The sequence below is a fragment of the Chlamydotis macqueenii genome, chromosome 7, assembly GCF_036417535.1.
Source record: "Chlamydotis macqueenii isolate bChlMac1 chromosome 7, bChlMac1.mat, whole genome shotgun sequence".
Taxonomy (NCBI): Eukaryota; Metazoa; Chordata; class Aves; order Otidiformes; family Otididae; genus Chlamydotis; species Chlamydotis macqueenii.
The window spans coordinates 694704-716439 of record NC_141562.1 but is presented as its reverse complement, the minus strand read 5'-3'; the positions used below and the strand labels follow the sequence as shown (position 1 = coordinate 716439).

The 21736-nt window shown below is 40.2% G+C and overlaps 1 protein-coding gene across 2 annotated transcripts in view; it reads left to right on the top strand.

The window, feature by feature from the left end:
- Window positions 1–21736, top strand: part of USP54 (ubiquitin specific peptidase 54) — a 106078-nt gene that overhangs the window by 9807 nt on the left and 74535 nt on the right. Inside the window, exon 1 of one of the 2 annotated variants that reach the window (XM_086751815.1) lies at window positions 15541–15574. The exons of the other annotated variant lie outside the window; for it this stretch is intronic. The gene's annotated coding sequence lies outside the window, so the exon portion shown is untranslated. Of the gene's footprint in view, window positions 1–15540; window positions 15575–21736 lie in introns of those variants that run through there. 2 annotated transcript variants of the gene reach the window in all.

Sequence of the window (21736 nt, the reverse complement as noted above, 5' to 3'; positions counted from 1 at the left end):
ACACGTATTGCAAAATATTCAGAAGAAATTCTACCTGTTGGGAGGATATAGCGTAACTTAGGTAAATGCTCACAAGAATTAGACCAAGGGAGCCAGGCCGCTCTTTCTTCTAATAAAACAGACAGAACTCCAGAGCTCCCAGATGAGTATCACATGGGTTTGGTTTTAAGCAGGAAGTCACCAAGGCTCTGTACAATGTGCCTGTTGCTGAGCTTGTTGCTTCAACTAAACTTGATTTTTTTTTTTCTTGTGTTTTTTGTTAGAGATATAAATAGAAAGAAAGAAGCCAAAAATATATATATTTTTTTTTAATTGCAATCAGCTGTTAAGCAGACTGAGCTGCATAAATGTTTTTAAAAGGTGCTTTTCAGTCTTTTAGAAGAAAGACAAGATGCATTTAGATTAAAAAAAATATCTTCAGGAGAATTTTTTTGAGACTATATTTAAAAAAATCCTTTTGTCTTCAGAGTCTGCGTTAAGTTATGAGAAAGGAAAAATTATAGAAACTACCATAATTTATGCCTCTATAGTATAATTAGTATAGTTTTACAAAGAGTTTAATACCTGCTTAAAGTTACAGTGGGGAGGAAGAAGTCTTATTTCTCTACCTAGTAGTAATATTTTCTTGATGAAACTGTTCCTAGACTTAACCGAGGTCAGTTTTGTTTTAAATCCCCATTTTATACTTCAGTATTATCGTTTAGTGTTGCAGGAAGATCAAATAGTTGATTTTTCATTTACATATTTTTAAGGAGAGCTCCAGGTTCAGGGCCTGACTGCGGCAGCAGAGCTGCTGGTGCTGCGTGGTGGTGTTCTGCATGGCCGCTCCAGTTTGCCAAATTACTTTGATATGAGGTAGGCGCTGGCGATGCTTTCTGGTGTGAATGCCGAAGTGAGATCCAGCTGCTTGTTTTGGACTGCACACAGTTAGTAACAACTGACAAGCAGTTCAAGAAATAACTTGCCCTTCAGAAGGAAAAGAAATAGTAGCACAATGTACTTCCTGAACAAAAAGGGTGTTTGCAACAGCAGCTGATATGTAGGACTTTTCCATTACCCTACAGAGGCTTTATCTTCTGTCCATGCACTTCTGGAAGACCATTTGTATTTTTCCAATCAGCTTGCACAGAAGATTTTTATTATTGATCTTGTAAAAACATAATAATACTACTGGAGCACTACACATATCAGTCTAGCAAAGCTAATAGCTTCAATTCTGGCTTTTGAAACATAGACACTTGTAATTTTCTATATTAGTATGAAATTTCCTGGAAAAGCTCATGGTCAAACAGGTGTATGTGCCAATTTCTTTTCTCCTGTCTGGGTTTTACAAAATAAATGACACACTTGCAAAGTCTAATTACTTAATAGTTCCTTCAAGTGTTCAGTGCCATTTGCAGACTATAATTATCCAAATGACTTTAGAGAGGGAAAATGATATTCTTCTGCCTCAATAGCATTCACTTAAATGTCTTGTTTTCTGAATTTGGGAGCAGAGGGGGAAGCATGTGTATGTGTTTGCCAATCATATGCATGTTCCTTGGGAAATGCAATGCCAAATCCAGTGCGTTCCTCTAAGCTTACTTGGACTTAATATCACAACTTGTTTATCTTCTTGCCCTGTCGGCAGATTGAGGTCTTTGAAATCATGGTTTTGAACACTGGAAGTTGGAATAAGAAAACTATATCTTTGCCAAAAATCCACTTGACATTTTTATAAAGTATCTTCCTGGAGGAAATACTGGCATCTTTGTTTCAAGGCAAAATTGCTTTGGAGATTCTTTAGTCATTAGAGAGATTTTTCCTCTGTTGCACTAGAATTTTATGGATCTATACTGGTACTGTAGAAATTATTTGGAATTTAGACTAGAATAATATAGAGCAGCATTTGTTATCTTTTAATTATGTCAGTTCTCCTGCTTCCACAACTGAAGTAACCTCTCTTTTGCAGACAGAAGTTTCTCCCAGGAGAGAATTTCTGTGACTTCAGTGGCTGCCTTAGGCAGCAGCCCAGGATTGGAGATATAGACGTTTTTACAGCTGGAATCAGTCCTCTTTTCTTATGCTGTTTAAATTTCAGCCTTGTGAAATTTCTTTTATTCCCACTGAATTAGGCAACAGGAAAATATATTTGCTGGAACCTTCAGATTTCTGGATGCAGCGAGGATGCCAGCATTGAGAGCTTTGTGTTATGAATGACATAGGTTTTGTATTTCACTTGAGTGCATATTGAGTTATGTTTTCATCAGAAGTATAACTCTGCCTAGTAGAAAAAATAATCAGATAGAATTGCTAGGCTAAGTATTTAGTACACATTTTTGAGATGGTGTAAATTTGCAGGATGAACTAGTACAAAGCAGCAATATCTATTATGTAAGTAATTGGGAAATAAATTGATGTACCTTGCATGTTTACACTTTATGCAAGATCTGCCTCTTTATTAAAATACAGTGACATTGCTCACTTACTTAGCTCTTTCAGATCCTTTGCAGTAAAGAGAAAAAAAATACAGAGGAAAATGTAGAAGAAATTGAGTTTGGTGTTTTGGTTTTAAACTTTTGTGAGCCTTAGTACTGAGTTGGCTCATGACATTTGGTCTTCCTGGCCTTCTCAGTGATAAACTTAAGTGCTGCCATGTTGAGTTAGACTGAGAATCTACTTAGCCCAGTTTCTTATTCTGTTGGTAATCAGTAAGGAGGTACTCTGTTTGGTATTCTCCTCCAGCTCACACATTTTATATTTCTGAATCTTTTAACTTTTGCCACCTCATTATTTTCATTGGTTGCTCCCTAGAATTACTTGTTTTTTTCAGCTTTATGGTCTTCTCTCCCCCTCCTTGCCCTCAGTTTTATGGTAGGGTTGTAGGAGGTCATTCTTTTAGTTTAGGCTTACACCTTTTGCTACCAGGGTTCATGTATTTGGACTTAATATCATACCTCCTTTGTTGTCTTTCTTTGTTGGTAGGCTGGTAGTTAACAACAGGGAGAATGGTTAATAAAGGAAACAACTTTGCTTGGTGCTCTTCTCTGGTTGCCTTATTGAAAATTTGTTCTTTGAGTCGGCTGTTTCTTATTCTTTGTCCCCAACAATCAATTGGTTAATTAGTTGTCTTCGTTTCAATGGCTTTTTATTTGTTCAGTGTTGGGTTTTTTTTGTTATGGGATCTTTTTGTTTGATGTGGGTTTTTTGTTTTGGCATTGTTTTTTGGGGAAGGGCTTTTGTCTGGGGTTACATCATTTCTATTGGTCAAGCAGTGCCAACTGTGGCCTAAAGAAAGTGTCTAGAGAAATGTTTTGAAAAAACAAGACACATCTTCCATTGTTTGTTTATTTTTTATCTTTCCAACTGTTGGTGGTTTAGGAGTATCCTGCATTGGATCCAGATAATAATCTGTAATTGCCTGTGATCGACCTGCCCTTGGTTACTAAGTCTAGTCTTTTTTTGAACTAAGTTGTATTTTGACATAGACAACATTGTGTGGTAGGGGATTCCACAATTTATGTGATGTATAGTAAATTTGTATCTCTATTTTTTTTTAAAACCTGTTACCTCGTAATTTCTTTAGTTTCCAGATTATACTATTGTGAAATAATGCTTAATCACTTGTGATATTAAGACCTTTATTGCAGTCCCCTTGTTCCCTTCCTAACTATCTACTCTTGTCGTCTTTTGCTCTATCTTTTGTGGTTCTACCTTAATATTTCATGGATGTGGTGGAATTATATGAGAGAGTCAAGCTTTAGAGGCACAATGGATTTATGCATATAATACTTGTTAAATTTATGTGCCCTAGGAAGATCTCACTGAAATCTGTGTACAGGACCATGTGGTCTACAGTCCATGATAGACACAGATTTTTAGCACTCTTACCCAAAGTGTTTGACTGCAGCTTTGCTCTGTGGGGGAGGTTAGCCCTTGCTGGGAGTATATTTGTGTTTAACAATCCTGTTGTGTTCTGTGCAGTTGCACAGCTTTCTAGGTTGCTTGTGGAAGGTGTTTTTAGTGAGACAGTATGTTGTCTAACTTCTGTTTTTCTTTGGCTCTAGATTCATTCTTGCTGTGCCCAATTAACCGGAGATAACAAACATCTGTGTCTGTTGAAGTAATAATTTTGGCAAAAGTTGTGTGTACTTAGTAAAATATAAGCACATTTATAAACTGAGCTATGGACATGATCTAATTTTTAAAAATGTAATCAGTTTAAACTTAGTCGTTTCAAAGTATCCAATTTTTAAGTTGCAAAAGTGTTGACCCATCACAGAATTAAGTATAAATAGGAGAGCAGGCTGGCAGGCTCACTTTATTGGTAAATGCTTAAGGAATATGCACAACTTCTGCTTCCATAATGTCTTTAGGTGTAACTTATCCTTTCAAGTAGTAACCATTGGTGAGTTAATACTATGGAAAAGATGACAGCACTTAAAAATTGAGAGGAATGAAAACTGGGCCATGATAGCATGAGTTTCCATTGGGTATTTATTACAACAGTCTCCATTCCAGCCTTCCCTGTCAAATTGTATGTAGCAGTTACCCAGGCTTAAATGTGTTGGAATCAGGGTCAGCTGCTTTATATGGCACCGCTCCCTAGCTTGTTGTGATGGATGTCCAGAAACAAGGCTTCCTCTGACAAGCAAGGGGCTGAGGATTTTCTTGTCTTTGCTACGTAAGCCGGCAATATTCCTTTTACTGTTTGAAATTTCAAATTAATCTAGGTAAACTTAGTTCTCAGTGTGTTTTTCACCTTCTGTTTGTTTTGTTTGTTTGTTTTTGTTTTTGTTTTTTTTAACCAGAATTCTGGTTTGAGTCTTTCGGTCCAGAGATTTCAACAAATTTACTTTGGCATAGTATCATAAGTAGCTAGAATGGATGGGCACAGAGGCTTGGGTTGTTGGGGGATGTTAGCATAGAACTGGGAATAGAATTTGGGTGTTCTGACTGTTCCAGCGCTGTCACATCCTCAGTTCAGTGAGAAGAGGAACCAGATCTTGCGCTATCTGTCTTCTTACAGAAATAGTTCTAAAATCTGTTATTTTCTTGGGGGGGTGGAGGGGGGGGGGCAGGAGATCTTGGAGGATATGCAAATTAGCATAATGAAACTACATTACAATTAATTCAATGAGTTAGCAGATGATTTTGCTGATATAAGTTATGTGCATGTCTATAGACAAGAGAAATTAGTTTTAATTCAGAAGCTCACCTGCATAGTTCAGTCTTTCTCTGGACATAGATAAATAGGCAGTAATTACTTCTTGTTATGGGTCCCAAAGATGGATAGACAGGATGCAACTGAGCATGAACAAGCATTGTGAATATAGACTGTACTAACCAGTCAAGTTCTTTTAGAGGATTGTTAAACTAAATATGTATTTGGATTGAATTCCAGTGTGGTTGTGAATAAAGCATAGAAGCTAAACATGTAACAGATAGTGAAGTCGATATGAGAGAGCACTTGCTTCTTTCCAAGTTTAAAGGTAATATTGGGAGCGTACATCAATGTAATTTTTTGTATTGGTGGAAATAGCTGTGGATAGCACTGCAAAACCATGTCTGCAAGGTGTGCCTCTTACTATGTTAATTTTCCTAAACACTTTAAGTTCTTGAGCTCTGAGTGGAAATTATTATGTTGTGGGAACTATTGTAATTAATCTACTTCATGTAAAAGAAGTCAAACACAGTTATTGTTTAATGTCTCTTCCAAAATATACTGACTGCCATCCCACTTCAAATTGGCCAGTAAAATGCTAATAGTGATTAGTATTATTGCTAAAAGGATCAATAAAAAGAACAGTAACATTTGTAATATTCTTATTACGAAACATTAATCTTTTTCAAAGATGTGCCTATAGCAAAAAGGAAACAAATAAAAAATGCCCAAAATCCCACCAGTTGTAGCTTAAATGTTTATCCTTATAAATTACTTTGCCTCATCAGGAAAAATGTGGTAAGCTGTAAATTAATGACCGAACAGTTGCAAAGTAAATTTTCTTTTATTAGTATATTGTCTGAGATTTCCCTTGAGGATATATAGATAATTCACTAGTGGTTTATACTAACATGTTTTGCTTCTCAGAGTAATTGGACTAGAAGTGCATTAGTCAGTTAATACAGTTCAGCTGATGGTCAGTTAAGTCATGATAAATCAGTGTTTTAGCCTCCTCCTTCTGTGATGGACAAAGCAGGGTATGTCAGGAATGTTTTTTTATTTTTATTTTTTCTTCAAAAACGTTAGTATTTCTACTGTTAAGTAGATAAAGTCAGATACTTCCCAAAAACTGAGTATTAATTTACCAACTTAACCTATGCAAGTAGTATTTTCATTCTTTTTCTTCTGATGTTAAACTTGTTAGATTTTGCTCTTCTATTTATAAAGTATTGTCACAAAATTATACCATGAGTCAGATGAATTTTGGATAATCTTAGGGGAACTAATCAATTTAAAAGATCCATTTGCATCCTAATTATCCATTTTTATTATTTTATAATTGTATTACAGTATCCTACTTCTTTTGGTCTCTGGTATTTATGGCAAGACGAAATTTTTCAATAAAGAGAAGGGCTGGAAGGCTATGAGTATGCTTAGTGTATGCAGAAGATAACAAACAGTTTTCAGTTATGTGTAATCACTGTATAATTCTTGTTAAAAGTAAATAAACAATTTAGGTGCATGGTGAATATCCTACAATACACTTAAGAAAACTTAGGTATTGGCTATCTGGCAAAAATCAGCAGAGCTGCACTAGAGCTGCTGCTATCTTTAAACTTTTTTTTCTTCCTGTTCTTTGTTGGTATTTTAACATAATGAAATCAAAGATTTACATCTTAAACTGCCACATATGCATGTACTATAATAAGAGTCTATTATTATGTAGTTTAATTTTGGGCAATGACGGCGAGTAACTAACATTCTGAGTGTGATTGTGCATCAACGTGGGGAACGTACGGAAGGGTCGCTGGTTTTGTGCACTGTGCTGTCAGAGCAAGTACGTGGTGAGAGCCAGAGTATCTGCAGGATCATCTGTGTCAGGCTTAATCCTGGTGGGTTTTTTTTTAATCTGCAATCCCTTATTCAGTATATGTGCATGAGCCCACCCGTCCCTCCCAGCTCTGTCTGCCTAGCTGGGTGTACAGAGACAGATTTCATAATTGACACAGAAGCGACGCTAATACGCTGCAAACGATCTGCTAATTGTGCTTCCCTGGCTGGTGTGATTGCAAGTCTGGATTGCAGAGCTCCAGTGCCGTTCGCCTTGCTGTTTTACGGCAGATCTCCCCGTTTTGCTGCTGAGCTAGGCACGGCCGCCCCGTTAGCGTCCCCCTGCCTCCTGCGGGGTCCTGCCTGCAGCGTCCCGGGGGGCTGCACAGCCTGCAGCCAGCACGGGAGCTCCGCTGCCCTCACCGCCGTGTGCTTCCAACTGCCCAGGTACCCATGGCTCTGTAATGTGTGTGTGTGTGTGGGGGGTGATAGCCAGCACAGTTCTGTAACACGTACTTGAAGTAAGTACTGTGAAAATATCCTCAAAACGTGAGCAGAAGAGGAGTATGAAGTGAGCGGCACTTAGCAAAAGAAGGAAATAAAAAGCACGGAGGATGTGTAAGGTGGATGGCAAATCTGAAGCAAGCCTTTTGCATACTTCTTACTACTTGAGTAGGTTATTTATTAGGATAAATTTAATCAGGTCTAGCCTTCGACACTTCAAAGGGAAAAAAAAAAAGTGGCAGAAGCTATCTCAGTACCACTAGCTGCTATTTGAGATGCTAGAAGACTTGAAAATGAAGAGGTGGAGGGGAAAGGAGCCAGGAAATTATAGCCCATTCCTCTCATCTTCCACATTTTGAACAAATTCTTGCACTAAGTATAAGCCTCTGGGAGACAACAAGAACATGAGTCACAACCACCATGAATTTAAAGAGTAAATATTCATGCTAGTTTAATTTTCTTCTGTAACATGACAATAAGGCCTGTGAATTGACAAGAAAAGTGTGAATGTTGTTATTTTCATGTTCCTGAGTTCTTTGGCACTGTTTCATGCAATAACCTTACAAACAAGTGAAGAAAAGTGGCCTGAAAGAAACTATTGTAGAGTAGGAGCAAGATTCGTTGGATGACTGTGCCTAGTGGGTGGTTATTAATGATTGTCTGTCAAAATGAAATGGTTGTATTGAATGTGGATCCGCCACGGTCTGTTGGGTCTGTAGTCATTCTGCCTCGCTTCAGTCTTTTCGTTAATGACCTTGATGACAGAATAGAGAGTGTGCTTACAAAACTGATTCACTAAAAATGCCCCCAAAACTTGGGAGAGAATGTATATACATCGGACACAAGTTTTTAAGAGCACAACATTATTTTGAGAAAATTGAGAAAATCTTAGGATATAAATAGGGACAGATTGAAGTTCTAAACAGAAATAATGAAATATTATTTCGTTATCAAGGTAGGGAACAAGTAATTAGGTGATAATTCTCCAGAATTCCTGATGTTGTAAAAGGGCAAATGTTATATCACGAGGGATAAAAATATGAATATAGGCTGTAAAACATACAGAACAATCTTTTTTTTTTTTTAATATATGAGTAAGTCCTCAGTTGAAGTGTTGCATCTGTTTAGGGCAAAGGCCTCAAGAAAATACAGCTCAGCTCAATAGATGCTGAGAGAAGAGTAACCAAATAATATGAGGTTTAGAAAATGGGGCCTGATAGGAAAGACTGAAATAATTTGAAGCAAGGAGAGGGAGGAGCGTGCCAGCCCCAAAACCAGAACTAGAAGGCATTATTTTTTTGTGTGTCTGTATGTAGTAGGCTATTTCAAGAAGATAGGAAGCTTTCAAGTGTAAGGCCCATCCATGAGAGGTAGGGCAAGACAAGTGATCTTAAATTGTTGTAAAAAAAATGCATATTAGGTCTTGGACCACGAACAAAGGACCAGTTTCTGAGATAACCGACTGTTGATTCTCATAAGGCATTTTCTTTATTTAGGTGTATGTTGAATGACAACATTGTTTTAAGACTGATGAACAGTACGTATAGACTTTCTTGGAATGTTACTGATTTTAAAAAATTATCAGTTTGTACATGGAGACAGTTTACCCTGAGACAGTATCCACTAGACAAGGTGATGCAGGCAGCCTCCGCGTTGCCAGTTGTCCTGGTTTTGTGTAGCAGGGGGGCTACAGTGGCAGCTTCTGCGAGAAGCTGCTAGGAGTTTCGCCTTTGTCTGGTGGACTCGGATGGGTCTAGGGTGGACCTGCCACTGGCCAGGACCAAGCTAATTGGCAACAGTGATGATGCCTCTGTGATAACATATTTAAGAAGGGGAAAATAACTAAAAAAAAAAAGAAAAGGAGTGAAGAAGCAGAGAGGGGGAGACACAAGCCTTGTGGGCCTTGTGGCCCTCGCCCTCTGGCCTCCCACCCGGTGGCCGTCTGGGCCCGACTCAGCCCAGCCCAGGTGAGAGAAGCGAAGAGAGGAGATGTGAAGAGAACCTGAGAGGCGTCTGCCTGAGCTTGATTGTGAGAAATGGCTGTGGATGCCAAGGTCAGTGAAGAAGGAGGGGGAGGAGTAAAGTCACTTCTGGCCAGAATTCCCCTGCAGCCTGTGGTGATGACCATGGTGAAGTAGACTGTCCCCCTGCAGCCCATGGAGGTCCACGGAGGAGCAGAGATCCACCTGCCATGTTGGGGCAGCTGGATGCCTGAAGGGGGCTGTGGCCTGTGGAGGGCCCATGCTGGGGCAGCCAGTTCCTGAGGGACTGCACCCCATGGCAAAGGACCCCACACTGGAACAGTTTGTGAAGGACTGTAGCCTGTGGGAGGGACTCCACGTTGGAGCAGGGGAGGCATGTGAGGAGTTCTTCCCCCAAGGAGGAAGGAGAAGCAGAAAACGACATGTGATGAACTGACTGCAGCGTCCATTCCCTATTCCCCCTCTGTCCCGCTTGGGGTGGGGAAGGAGGTAGAGGTAATTTGAAATTAAGTTAAACCTGGGAAGAAGGAGAGGTGGGGGGAACTTGGATTTTTGTTCTCTTTCTCATTATCCTGCTTTGGTTTTGTTAATAAATAAATCGTTTTCCCCAAGTCAAGTCTGTTTTGGCTGTAACAGTAACTTGAATGATCTCTCCCTCTCCTTATCTCAAACATTGAGCTTTTTGTTATATTTTTTCCTCACCCATCCTCTCAGAGGGTGGGGAGAGTGAGTGAAAAACTGTGTGGCTTTGTCCCGAGCGGGGCTAAACTACAACACTTCTAATGTCCTCCAACTCAGTAGCCTTTATCTTGTTTTTGTTGATACCTCGCTACATAAGTACCAGGTATACCATACAAGATTTTCAGCTTGCTTTTCCTATTGACAGACCCTTAACAGGCCTGTCAGTAGTCAACTTTTATTTCTTTCTCATTTTCATAATTACTTCAGTTGTCAGTCCAGCACTTTGGGGACTCAACATATTATTATCATAAGAAAACAAGGAGTGTACTGTTGGTAATTGTTTTGTTTATAAAATCTTTCCCAATTTCCATTATGCATTTCTCCACTGAGAAATGAGTGGAAGCCTCAGCTACCTGAGGCTGTAACGTGTTGTTAGCATACTTTGAGTCTCTATTTGCATTGTTATACCAGAGAGCGCACGTCTTTAATCATCGCAGTTGGAAATTACCTTGCATAGCAATTTAAGTTTCTATTTTCTCAAAGAGAAATAAGTGATTTCATGAGTCAGAGCCAACAGCCTGTGTACAGTGTAGCCAGCCAAACCTGAATTCTGTGCCTGAGAGTGGAATTTGTCACAGCTTCAAGTACTTAATGGGGCTTTTTGTTTAAGTAAATGTGAAGAAAATGCTATCATTTCAGTATTGCTTCTTTCTGATAACTTGTTGTGAGCTGTTTCCAATATACATTTCTGCCTTTTTTAAAAAAAAAAAAATATATATATATTTACTTATTTGTTACTTCTTTGCCCTTTTGAGATGTTCATGTGAGGAAACCTGGAAGTTCTGACAGCTGGGCAAGAGGTGGTGAGCAGCCTTTAAACATAGACCAGATGTCTGATGTGGAAACTTTAGGGCTCCAGCATTCTGCAGGGAAACATGCTGAAGCTTTTAAGAAGGTTTTTTTTTTTTTCATATCACAGAAAGGATCAAGGTGATTTGAAAGATATGTTTGTTTTTGGTTTGGATATGAGGGGATGATTTGAACTCCTGACTCTTCTGCTAGATTACTGGTTGCTCTAACCCTGCTATTTTGCCTCTCCATCCCACAGTGAATTTGGGCTAAATGCTGTAAATTCTAATGTTTTTCCTTCATCAGATATCTTGCTTTCCTAGCTGGATGGTCATGTTCATATTATTTGCGAGGGAAGTTGTTGCTGACATTGATTATTTAAATGTTGATTATTAGCTTTCACATTTCCAGACAAATACATGTGGGAGAACTCACAGGTTTGTTCTTGTTCAGGCTCTGGTCATATTTAATGATATTTTAATGATCAAAGCCAGAAATTCTTGCTTTTAAATTTAAAATTTAGAGCTAGTCGTATGAATCTAGCAGGTGATACAGATACTTGGAATAAATAGGAGGACCCTTACTGTAGTGGGATGCAAAGTAACGCAATTATTGCCAATGAATACTTGGTGATAAAATAATCTTTGAAAAACATGCCAAAAATACTAAGTCTCTGAGAGAATGCCAATAGCATGTGCCACTGAACTGGAAGGATGAGACTATTATGTAGGAGGAATGTATAATAAAGACATACCATAGTATAGAAGTTGCAAGATGTTGCAGCCTCATCAACCAGCTCTAGGCGGTACTGATGCTTCCGAGTATATGAGGCAAAACCAGCATTTGGTGCAATTCACATGATCTAGTTGAGAATGCCTGGGGTTTGGGAGTGCTGCAGTGCTGCCAAGCTGAGTGCCAAGCTCATGCCAGCCCTCCAGGTTAGGGCAATAGAGCTGCTTTTCCCCTGTGTGGCTGGGTAGCAATGGAATCTCAGCAGCAGAGGGCTGTTGGTCAGTGGATAATTTAATGGTGTATCTTACCTATTGTTTTTGAAAGCCACAGGTAGATCAGAAAACTCATGACCTTATTTTTTTCTTAGACCTGCAATATGGATGCTTTAAATACTTTAGCTTTTAATAGAATTGGACTTCTGCCTTGCTTAGCTGTGCTTGAAAATCTACTGAGGAAGCACAGACCACCTCTTTTATTGTTTCTGGCGCATCATGTTGCGCTTTCTGTGTTTGATGTAATGAAGTTAATAATTAACTTACTCTTGACCAACGAAAGTTACTTTTGCCTTGTTTTATTTGGTAAAGGAAGGATGTCTTTCACCGTGGAATTAGTATTTGTCTGTCTCTTGGTATAATTACAATGTTAAGGTACATAATAGATGCTTTATTTGTAAGTGTAAGTTGAAGTGTGGTGTTATGAAGACTCTGTTAGCAGGATTACAATCCAAACTTGCACTTTAGTGATGTCTCAAAGCCTAAAGTTTGAGTAGTATGTTTCAGTTCTGAAGGAAGTGGAGGATGGTCCATGCTTAACACAGCACTGAGTGCTGATGCATTTGTAAAATGGGATGTGGCTCATCTTTATTGTAAGATCGTTGTCGTTTGCAAGTATCACAGGTGGCTGATGTGAAAAATGAAGGCTAACAAGTCAATCAGTCCTTCTTCTAATCCTTTCTGCTTTCTTGAGCACAGACCACCGTGCTAAACTGTACTATCCTGTTGCTCTTCAGCAGTATTTCAATGCAAGTTTTTTTTTTTATGTGCCTAAACATGGACTATCAGATGGATACACCAACTTTCACTGTAAACTGGAGTTTGAACTCTCCTCGCAACAGAAGTAGATGAAGTTTGTCTTATGTTAGAAACTTAGTAGCTAAGTGTTCTTAAATGACACCAAATTTATTTAAGCTACTAAAATGACACTGAATTTATTTAGACTACTGAGATTTGGAAAAAAATCCAGTGGTCTTTACATAAAATAAGGTAACTTTATTGTAATTTCACTGTGTGAAACAGAACTAAACTGTAATTTTAATTGTGAAATCTTGAATATTCAACATTGTCAGTTGATAGCTATGTTGGATGGTAATATATGTAAATATGTTGGTTTAATTTAATAGTTGGGAAGGCTACAGGAAGGCAACACAATAGTCTAGATAAGCAATAGCGCTGCAAACATGCTACAGACAATAGTCGATCTGTCAGCTGTGAAGAGCCGACTTCCAGGCTCCAACTGAAGTTGCAGAGCCGTCTCTGTAAGGGTGGGAGCTTAGTGATCAAAAGGGCACCAAACAGGATGGATAACAATCAAGCTAGGGATTTTTTTATGTGACATTTTAAAGTGATTAAAATTGTTTTTATTGAGGGAAAAGTGTATTTGAGTGTATTTAAATTCCACATTTAATACTATCAATAATAAAGATAATCTGTTCTAAATATACTTAAAAAAAATCCCACTGCTTGTTTGCCACTAAAATTTTGCAAATGAGATGCTGAATTGACACCAGCACTAATGAACTGACAACCTAGCTTTTGACAATAAATGTTTTTTAAATTATTGTGTAGATATAACTGTTTTGATTGCTCCACACTGTTTCTCAGCTTAGAATGAAAGATGAAAAAGCAAGAAACTTTGTCTTTTAATGCTTGAGTAATAGCCTAGAGAGCTGTGTTCTCTTTAGCATTGGTGCTTACCACCAATAGCAATTTAATTCAGATTACTCTAAAACCTTTTTTAAAAAGTACTTAAATAAAATAATGTCATATAAACTTCTGTCCATGCAGTTTGAGATTAGTATGAATGTGAAATTCTATTTTAGAAAAGATGACATATCACATTCACCAAATGAGAGCTGAATGTAATTCAGGTATTTTAATAAATCTGTCTTTTGCGGTATCTCCATTATTACCAAAGCAAGAAGCAAAATCTGGTGTATGAGGCTATAATATATTGTATTAAAGCATAACTCAGCCTGTTCCTATATGCAAACCAGAACATTGTCTCATCTTTTGCTCTGAATGCTGCACTTCCAGAGGCCAACACTCTTTTTGAAGAGTGCTGGTATAACTGATGGTGGCACTCATGCATAGAAACAAATAAAAATGGGGACTTGTGCAAAATCAAATAATTGTTTGGAGGTAGCTGTAGAAAGTTAAAGAAAATATTTGATATTTGTTGGACAATGAGTGACACTTTGCTCTATTATAATTTCATCTTTTATATCTAAAAGAAAGAACTATCACTGAAAGCATAAGTGAGAATTGGGAAAGTAAGTATCATTTGTTGATGTTTTACAGATGAGGAATTGGAGCAGACAGAGATTCATTGATTTGCATGAAGTTGCCCTGAAAGTTGGGGGATGCTTTATGCTAACAGTAGTGAAATAAATAAAAGAAGTGCCTGCATGGCTGTAGCGTGAGAATTCCCAGCAACCTCCTCAAGCTTTAAGTGAGGCTGATGTGTTTTCGTGACTGGATCTGTATGGCAATACAATGTTTTCTGTGTGGATGAGATATAAATACTAAGGGTGACACAGTATAGGAAGTACTGTGTTTCTGTTCCAGTTTGCTTCCTGAATAGGAAACTTTCGTGTTTGTATCTTCCATTTAATTCTCCTCTCTTCCACATTTAATGTTATTTGCTCAGCTGAGTGGAAGTGATGCAGATACTGATTTAAAGGTCTCTTGTCCTCCAGCACATTTCCTTAGCAGAGAGGATCACTGAGCAGGGTAACAAGACAATTAATTTTGATTAGGGAAGAGGATAGTGATAGTGGTTTGATTTGTCCCAGTTACTTTTTGAGTGTCTCATTTGCCAGGTGTTGATGGTACAAACTAAACGGTTGTCAGTTTTGTGCCAGGTTAAGTTGCTTGGCTTCTTCTGGCAGAAATACAATATCTAACATTAAAGGAGTTGTTCTGTACATGTCCCCGAGAACCGGCAAGCCTCCCTTCGCAGATGGGCAAGCTGGCACTGCGTTTTTGGGGTGAAAGCAGAAAGCTGCAGCCTTCAGGGGCTTAAGAAGCACGGCTGTTTGGATGGGCGGCGGCAGGTGTCGGGAGGTACCTCCTGTGCTGGCGGTGCGCCTTCGTGGAGAACAGAAGCGCGGAAAGAAAGGGACAAGATTTGAAGTACGCTGCTAATATCGGCCAGGAGAGCGGTTTGCTTACCCAAATTAAGCAGCACCCCTCGGACAACTTTTTCCGGGAAGGCGGTCAGCAAGCGTCGGGCCACGCTGGAGCGAGAGGCCCCGGCACCGAGGGCCGAGCGCGGCTGAGTGGTCTCTTCCCGGTTCGAGGCGTTGGAAGGCCCCGGGCAGCACAGGCATGGCCCCGAGCTTCCAACCTCTGCCCTCGGGGGAGGCTGCCGGGCTCTGGGAGCTGGCCGCGGACACGGCGGCCTCCCCGCCGCTGGCCCTTTAAGGCCCGACCTGCCCGGGGATCAGGTGCGCGGCCGGAGCGGTGACGTCATGGTGTCGGAGGCGGGGCCCTGGCTCCGGCTCCCGCTCCCGCGCTGCCCGCGCCGCGGGACAGGGCAGCGGCGGCGGCGCTGCGCGCGCGGGCCCGGCCTGCGGGTGAGGGTGCGGGGCCGGGGCCGGGGGAGCGGCGAGCGGCGGCTGGGCGAGGCGCGTAACGCGCAGCCGGCTCCTGGTGCGGGGAGGGGGGAGCGGCTTCTCAATGCGGGTCCGCTGCAGCAGGTGTGGGGTTGGGTTGGGCTGTGCTGCCGGCTGTGCGAGCAGATGAGAGGTGTTCTCCTTCAGTAGGCTGGGCTGGAAAAATGTGCTGTGGGCAGAGCGTTTAATGACTTACAAACAGAATTTTTAGCTTTTTTTTTTTTTGTACAGGCGTACGTGTGTTATACGCTTCATTGGTGTTCACTTGTTTAAACTGTTGCAGAGATAGTAGACGAGCAGCGGGTAGTGCCTTAGTTGTTTCTGTTTCTCGTGGCGATGAATTACGCCCTGTACCGCCTGTCCTTGGTAGAAGGTGCTCTGTTAAATTTAACTCGTGGCACTTGGGCAAAGGGAGGCCGTTCAAAACACCGGAGTCTGGAGTGCAGGAGGGATGTCAGGTGTCTCAGAGCAGCTCTCCTCCGTGGCCAGTGGGAAGATGACAGCCCACCTGTATGGTGAGGGGTGATGGCCACGCCCTGGGCCAGTTAGGTGGGAATGCGCAAGCCCGTATGGCAACGCGGCATTTGCTCCAGGTAAATCTTCTTATGCGCAGGGATTGCGTTGGCTAGTTCTGATGAAGAAAGGCAAAGTATTGATTATGGCTTCGAGTGTGGATTTTGGTTTTCTGGTTTTGTGCGGTTTTGGTTGTGTTGCGTTTTTTTGTTTGGGGTTTTTTTTGGGTTTGTTTTTTTTTTTTTTTAAAGAAAGGTAGAAGAGATCTTGAAACCTTTCTTTGAACATTCATTTCATCTCCAAGACAAATACACTTTTATATTTGCGGTTCTGTTTTCTGGTTTTATGTGTTCACTTTTGACCAGATAAGTTAAAATTGGCAGAAATAAATAATGGAAAAAAAATTGCAGGCTCAAGGGAATTATCACATGAAGATAAAGTTGGCAGGAGGGCCTGTCATTTTCTGGGTAGCAGAAGGATGTGACAAAGTAAAGCAAGGCTTTATTAGGCTTGACTCTTGACTAGAGGAAGGTCTTTTTGTTATTCTTATGCTAAAAATGTAGGCTAGGACTTTCCTTTGAAGTCTTGAATTAGAAAGGCCTATCTCTACCACATCTAATTTCTGCATTAAATTCCAAAGCAGATTTAGTCTCTAAATCTACACAGCAGGATTCTGGAATAACTCCTCATTAAAATAAAGAAAAATAATTTTGTGTGTAGCCATATGTATTTGCTATGATACATGCTATTTTTAGTTTTGAATGCACACCTATGAATCTATCTTTCTGCAGGTTTCCTTTATCTGTTGCCTTGATAATGTTTCAATCTAATCAGTATGCAACGGGTGATGTTTTTAATCTCTAAATTTAGCTGCTGATGTTCATACACTACTTGGTATTCTGTATTGCTCTTTATAGTGGGCATCCTGCATGGGTAGATGGGCTCCAACAACCCTTTGTCTTGGAATATGCATCATCCCAATTGACTTATATTAACAGTGAACTTTTTAAAGGGGTGAGGTACGTTAATCTAATCTAGCATGGTTTAAGGCCAATGGAGTGTTTATATTTAGGTGTATTAATGCATACTTGTGCTTTGTGTATGCCTCACACCTAGGGGAGAGGAACCTCTGAGTGAATGTCACATTGCTATAGTGTTTAATGAGTACTGTTTTTTTTTTTTTTTGCATAGTTAGGCAGAGAGTGCCAGTGTTCTGTCAGAAGCAGATTTGTAGTCTAAAGGGGTGATGCAGCTTTAGGACGCCAGGCTGAGGTGAACAAGTAGGTAATCCAGGACATAGTAGGATTAGACTACAGGGTGAAATCTGGTCAATTACTTTTGTACCTGAAAATCTCTTTAACGGCTAAGTATATTTTTTCGTTACAGCACCTTTTACTGTGATGGATGTGACTTTCCATAGATTTTTGGTGCGTGGCTTATTGTTTCCTCTGGAAATCATCAGTTATTTCTTACCCTCCTTGTTGATATTTTAGCATCTTAAGCCGATTTCATTTAACTGGCTGTGAAACAAAGAATAACCCTCATAATATGTGATTGTATGTACTATTGAAAAACTCACTTCAACAAGGCCAGGTGCAAGGTCCTGCATATGGCTCGGGGCAATCCTGAGCACAAAGACAGGCTTGGCAGAGAATGGATTGAGACCAGCCCTGAGGAGAAGGACTTGGGAGTGCTGGTGGACAAGAAGCTCAACATGAGCTGGCAATGTGTGCTTGCAGCCCAGAAAGCCAACTGCATCCTGGGCTGCATCAAGAGAAGTGTGGCCAGCAGGTCACAGGGAGGTGATTCTCCCCCTCTACTCTGCTCTGGTGAGACCCCACCTGGAGTACTGCGTCCAGCTCTGGAGCCTCCACCATAAGAAGGACATGGACCAGTTGGAGAAGGTCCAGAGGAGGGCCACGAAGATGATCAGTGGGCGGGAGCACCTCTCCTATAAGGACAAGCTGAAAGAGTTGGGGCTGTTCAGGAAAGATGGGGAGAAACTCTTCACCAGGACCTGTTGTGATAGGATGAGGAGTAATGATTTTAAAATAGAAGGATGTAGATTCAGGCTAGATAGAAGGAAGAATTTTTTTACAATGAGCGTGGTGAAACACTGGCACAGGTTGCCCAGAGAGGTGGTGGATGCCCTACCCTGGAAACATTTAAGGCTGGGTTGGATGGGGCTCTGAGCAACCTGATCTGGCTGGAGATGTCCCGGCTCCTCGCAGAGGGGTTGGACTAGATGACCTTTAATGGTCACTTTCAACCCTAACTATTCTGTGATTCTGCAATTAAGCATCTGCAATGGATTTTGAAGGTGCATGCAGATTTAAGAAATAGTGGCTGTTCTAATAAAATAATTAGAAAATATTTCAAGGTGGAAAGAAAGATAACTGAAGAAATGCTGTTACTTCTCTTCTTTCTCATGACAGATTTTCATAGAAGACTTATGAATTGCAAATTAAAATTTGTTTTAAAATACTGATTCCAACCCTCCCCAATGTTGGGGGTGATTCCTGGAATTACCTGTGCTTTTGTTTTCAGCTCTTGAATATCATCATATGGATTTAAATAGTCTTGGGAGTTCTATGCTGTACATCCTGACTGCATGTCAATCTGCCAAGGTTCAGTCCTAGGACAAACACTAAAAATAAGATATAACGGAAAATAATTAGTGTAGGAAATTTAAAATAGTGTAAGATAAAATTTTGAGTCTCATTACCTTTTCTATAACTGTGGCTTTGTGATTTTGTTTTTTCTGTTGTTAAATTAAGCTATAGAAAAGTAAATTAATGAAGCTAAGGAACTAGAGTGTCAAAGAGGACAAGTGAGTATGGGCAGGGAGAACCTTCTTCTGAGCTTACTTTCATTTTGGTTTCACACTGATGTAAGTTAGTTTCCAAAGTGACTCTTCTGCCTCCTTTTTTATGTCAGATAAGGGCCTGAAAAGCATTGGTTTTATTTGATGCAGGCAGATGAAGCAATCACACAACCTTCTTTCTCAAGACTTTCGTGCAAGCCTTTCATCAAGGACCACAGGATCGCTAAGATCCTGATGTATCAAGGTTTACAGATTGAGTACCGTAATTTAGGGTCACAAAGTTGTGTAAGTTCTTGATGACACTGGGAAAAGTGGATATGGATTTATCGCTCCGGTTACGCTGGTCCAATACCATGTGCATGCTTTACATAGGAAAAGTTATGTTCTGATTCCTAGCTTAGTGAAACTGTAAATTAATTCCTGAATGTCTTTGGGTCATATTTAAACCACAGAAAATTCCTTTTCCTACAGGGAAACAACTTTTTTTGCCATGCATTTTAGGGCATAAACCAGCGTGTATGTCTTCCCCACCCACACAGGTGACAGGAGTCTTGTCTGTGTCTGTGCATGTGGCATGGCATCACACTCATTCAAAGAATGTGCTTATCCTTTGACTAAGAAATTTAATGCAGTGCTTTGTTTGATTAATAGGCGTCTATAACCTGATGTCTTACTTGTAGTCAAGAAGACTTTTTACCATCTCTTTTTGATAGGATGTTTATAAAACATTATTTTGTCTTTGGTCCACATACTGACATGGAAGTCACGTAAAGCAAGATGGATTAAATGCAGTGCACTGTGCTTTGCAGTCACTGGGAATACGTATGCAATAAAATTGCTTTTCTTCTTTTTGTTTTGGTTTTAGGAGTGTAGTAGCAACAAGAAATGCAGTTATTTGTGGTATTTGTGGGTGTATCTCTTTGGTAAAGCGTGGTATTTCGATTCCTCCTTGTGTTTGGTGACCTTTAAACCCTGGCTGTTTCGTGGACTCCCAGACCTCCCAGTGCTACAGGTAAAACTAGTTCGAAGCACCAGGTTAGAATTCCTAGATGTAAAAAGTTGAACTGCTAGCAGGTTATGTTCATAATGATTTGCTCAGGTTACTAATGCTTTATTTTTCTCCCAGTATTTCTTTTTTTGTTTTGAGTCATCTGCCAAAAGGAAGACTGGTTTCAATGAGGAGCACTCTGCCTCATAGTACATACACATAAGAAAGAAGACAGGCAGCTTTTCTTCAGTCAAGTGGAAAATATTGAGTGTGTATACAAACTGTTTGTATATACAAACTATTTTTACTCTTAAAGTTGTACATGGACCGGATTCATTCACCATAAGGTTTGGAAATGGAATTATGGCGGTAGTGCTCTTGATAGCTGAGGACTGGACTTAATATACTAAGGAATCCTTTCGCCTTCACTGCTCCTAAGCTTATTTTTAAAGATTGTTTACATTTAAGTTTAGACTACAGTACACAGCTTCTCAAATAATTTAACTGGTCCTAGCACCCTGACCCACACCCTCCTTCACCCCCCCACCCCCCCACCCCCCCCAAGATTCTTGTGGGGCTGTGTAGGTAATATTGAGGAACAGATCTGACTTCAAACTATCCTGGCTTGTCTTTCCACTTGGTCGCTGTTTACCCGGAGCAGGCTGTCTCTGTGGCCGCATGGATGCTTGTGTTGCCATGTTAGAATGAGTTGCACGAGGATGAGAATGAAAAGTTCAGAGGCTGAAGGAAAGCGGAGGGCATAGAAACTCTGACTTCACATTAATCTGTCTCTGAATAGTCTTGAAAAGTATTTCTGGTTCTCTGTTGATAACTACCAAAACAACAGTGTGTTTGGTTATTCTTTAGAAGTATTGAGAAATGGCAAGTAAAGCTTTTTGCTCATCTTGTAGTTTACAAGCTACTGGAATAGCTCCTGGTAATCTGATTTTAATAAAATAATAGTTCAGATGGTAAGGGAGAAAGCAGTATTTATTTTTGTCAGTTTTCATTATATGGATCCATTTGACTTTAAGGCTATGTCCACACTACCAAAGCAAGCTGTGTCGGCAAAGTAAAATAAAGATTTTGCTGTGCTTTCCCCCCAACCCCAGACAGAATTTAAGCAGTTGTCTTGCCATGTGGAGAAGGTCAGCTGAGTACAGCATATGTGTCTGCTTAATTTGAACACATTGCCCTAAAATTCATTAGGCTGTTGTTAGATATTTTTTTTTTTTTTGGCTTTTTTCCCTCTTGAAAAATGCACTGCTGATGTGTGAACATGAGCTTCTCTTCCTCAACCTGTCCTCTCCACCCTCCCCACCTCCCAAAAAAGTTGTTGTTGGTCATTGCTTTGTATCCGCTTAATGGAATTAGCATTTTTGACCTCAAAGATTTTCAATGAAGGGGGCAAACACCTGTTTTCAGACTTCTTAAAAGTCCAGGGGATGCATACTGGAAATGTCCTAGAAGAATGCACTTACTTAAAACAAAGAGGCTAGAAAAGATTAACCAGGAGTTTTAATTTGCAGCAGTTGTTTTGAGCTGATCTTTCGTGGAGTGCAGCACAATGTTAACCGAATGCAGTTTCACTGTGACTGCTTGGGGAACGGGCTGGGTAGGTTGCTGGGTGCTCCTGCTCTCTCCTTGCTTGGCCGTGTGGTGTGTCTGCTCCCAGTTGAAGTGGCTCATGCAACCGGCTCACAGCTAAACGCAATACTCTGAAGCAGTGGGAGCATGAGGCTAGGGAAAGTAAACAGGCTGATGCAGTCTATTTCTCACAGTTAAATGAAACCACACC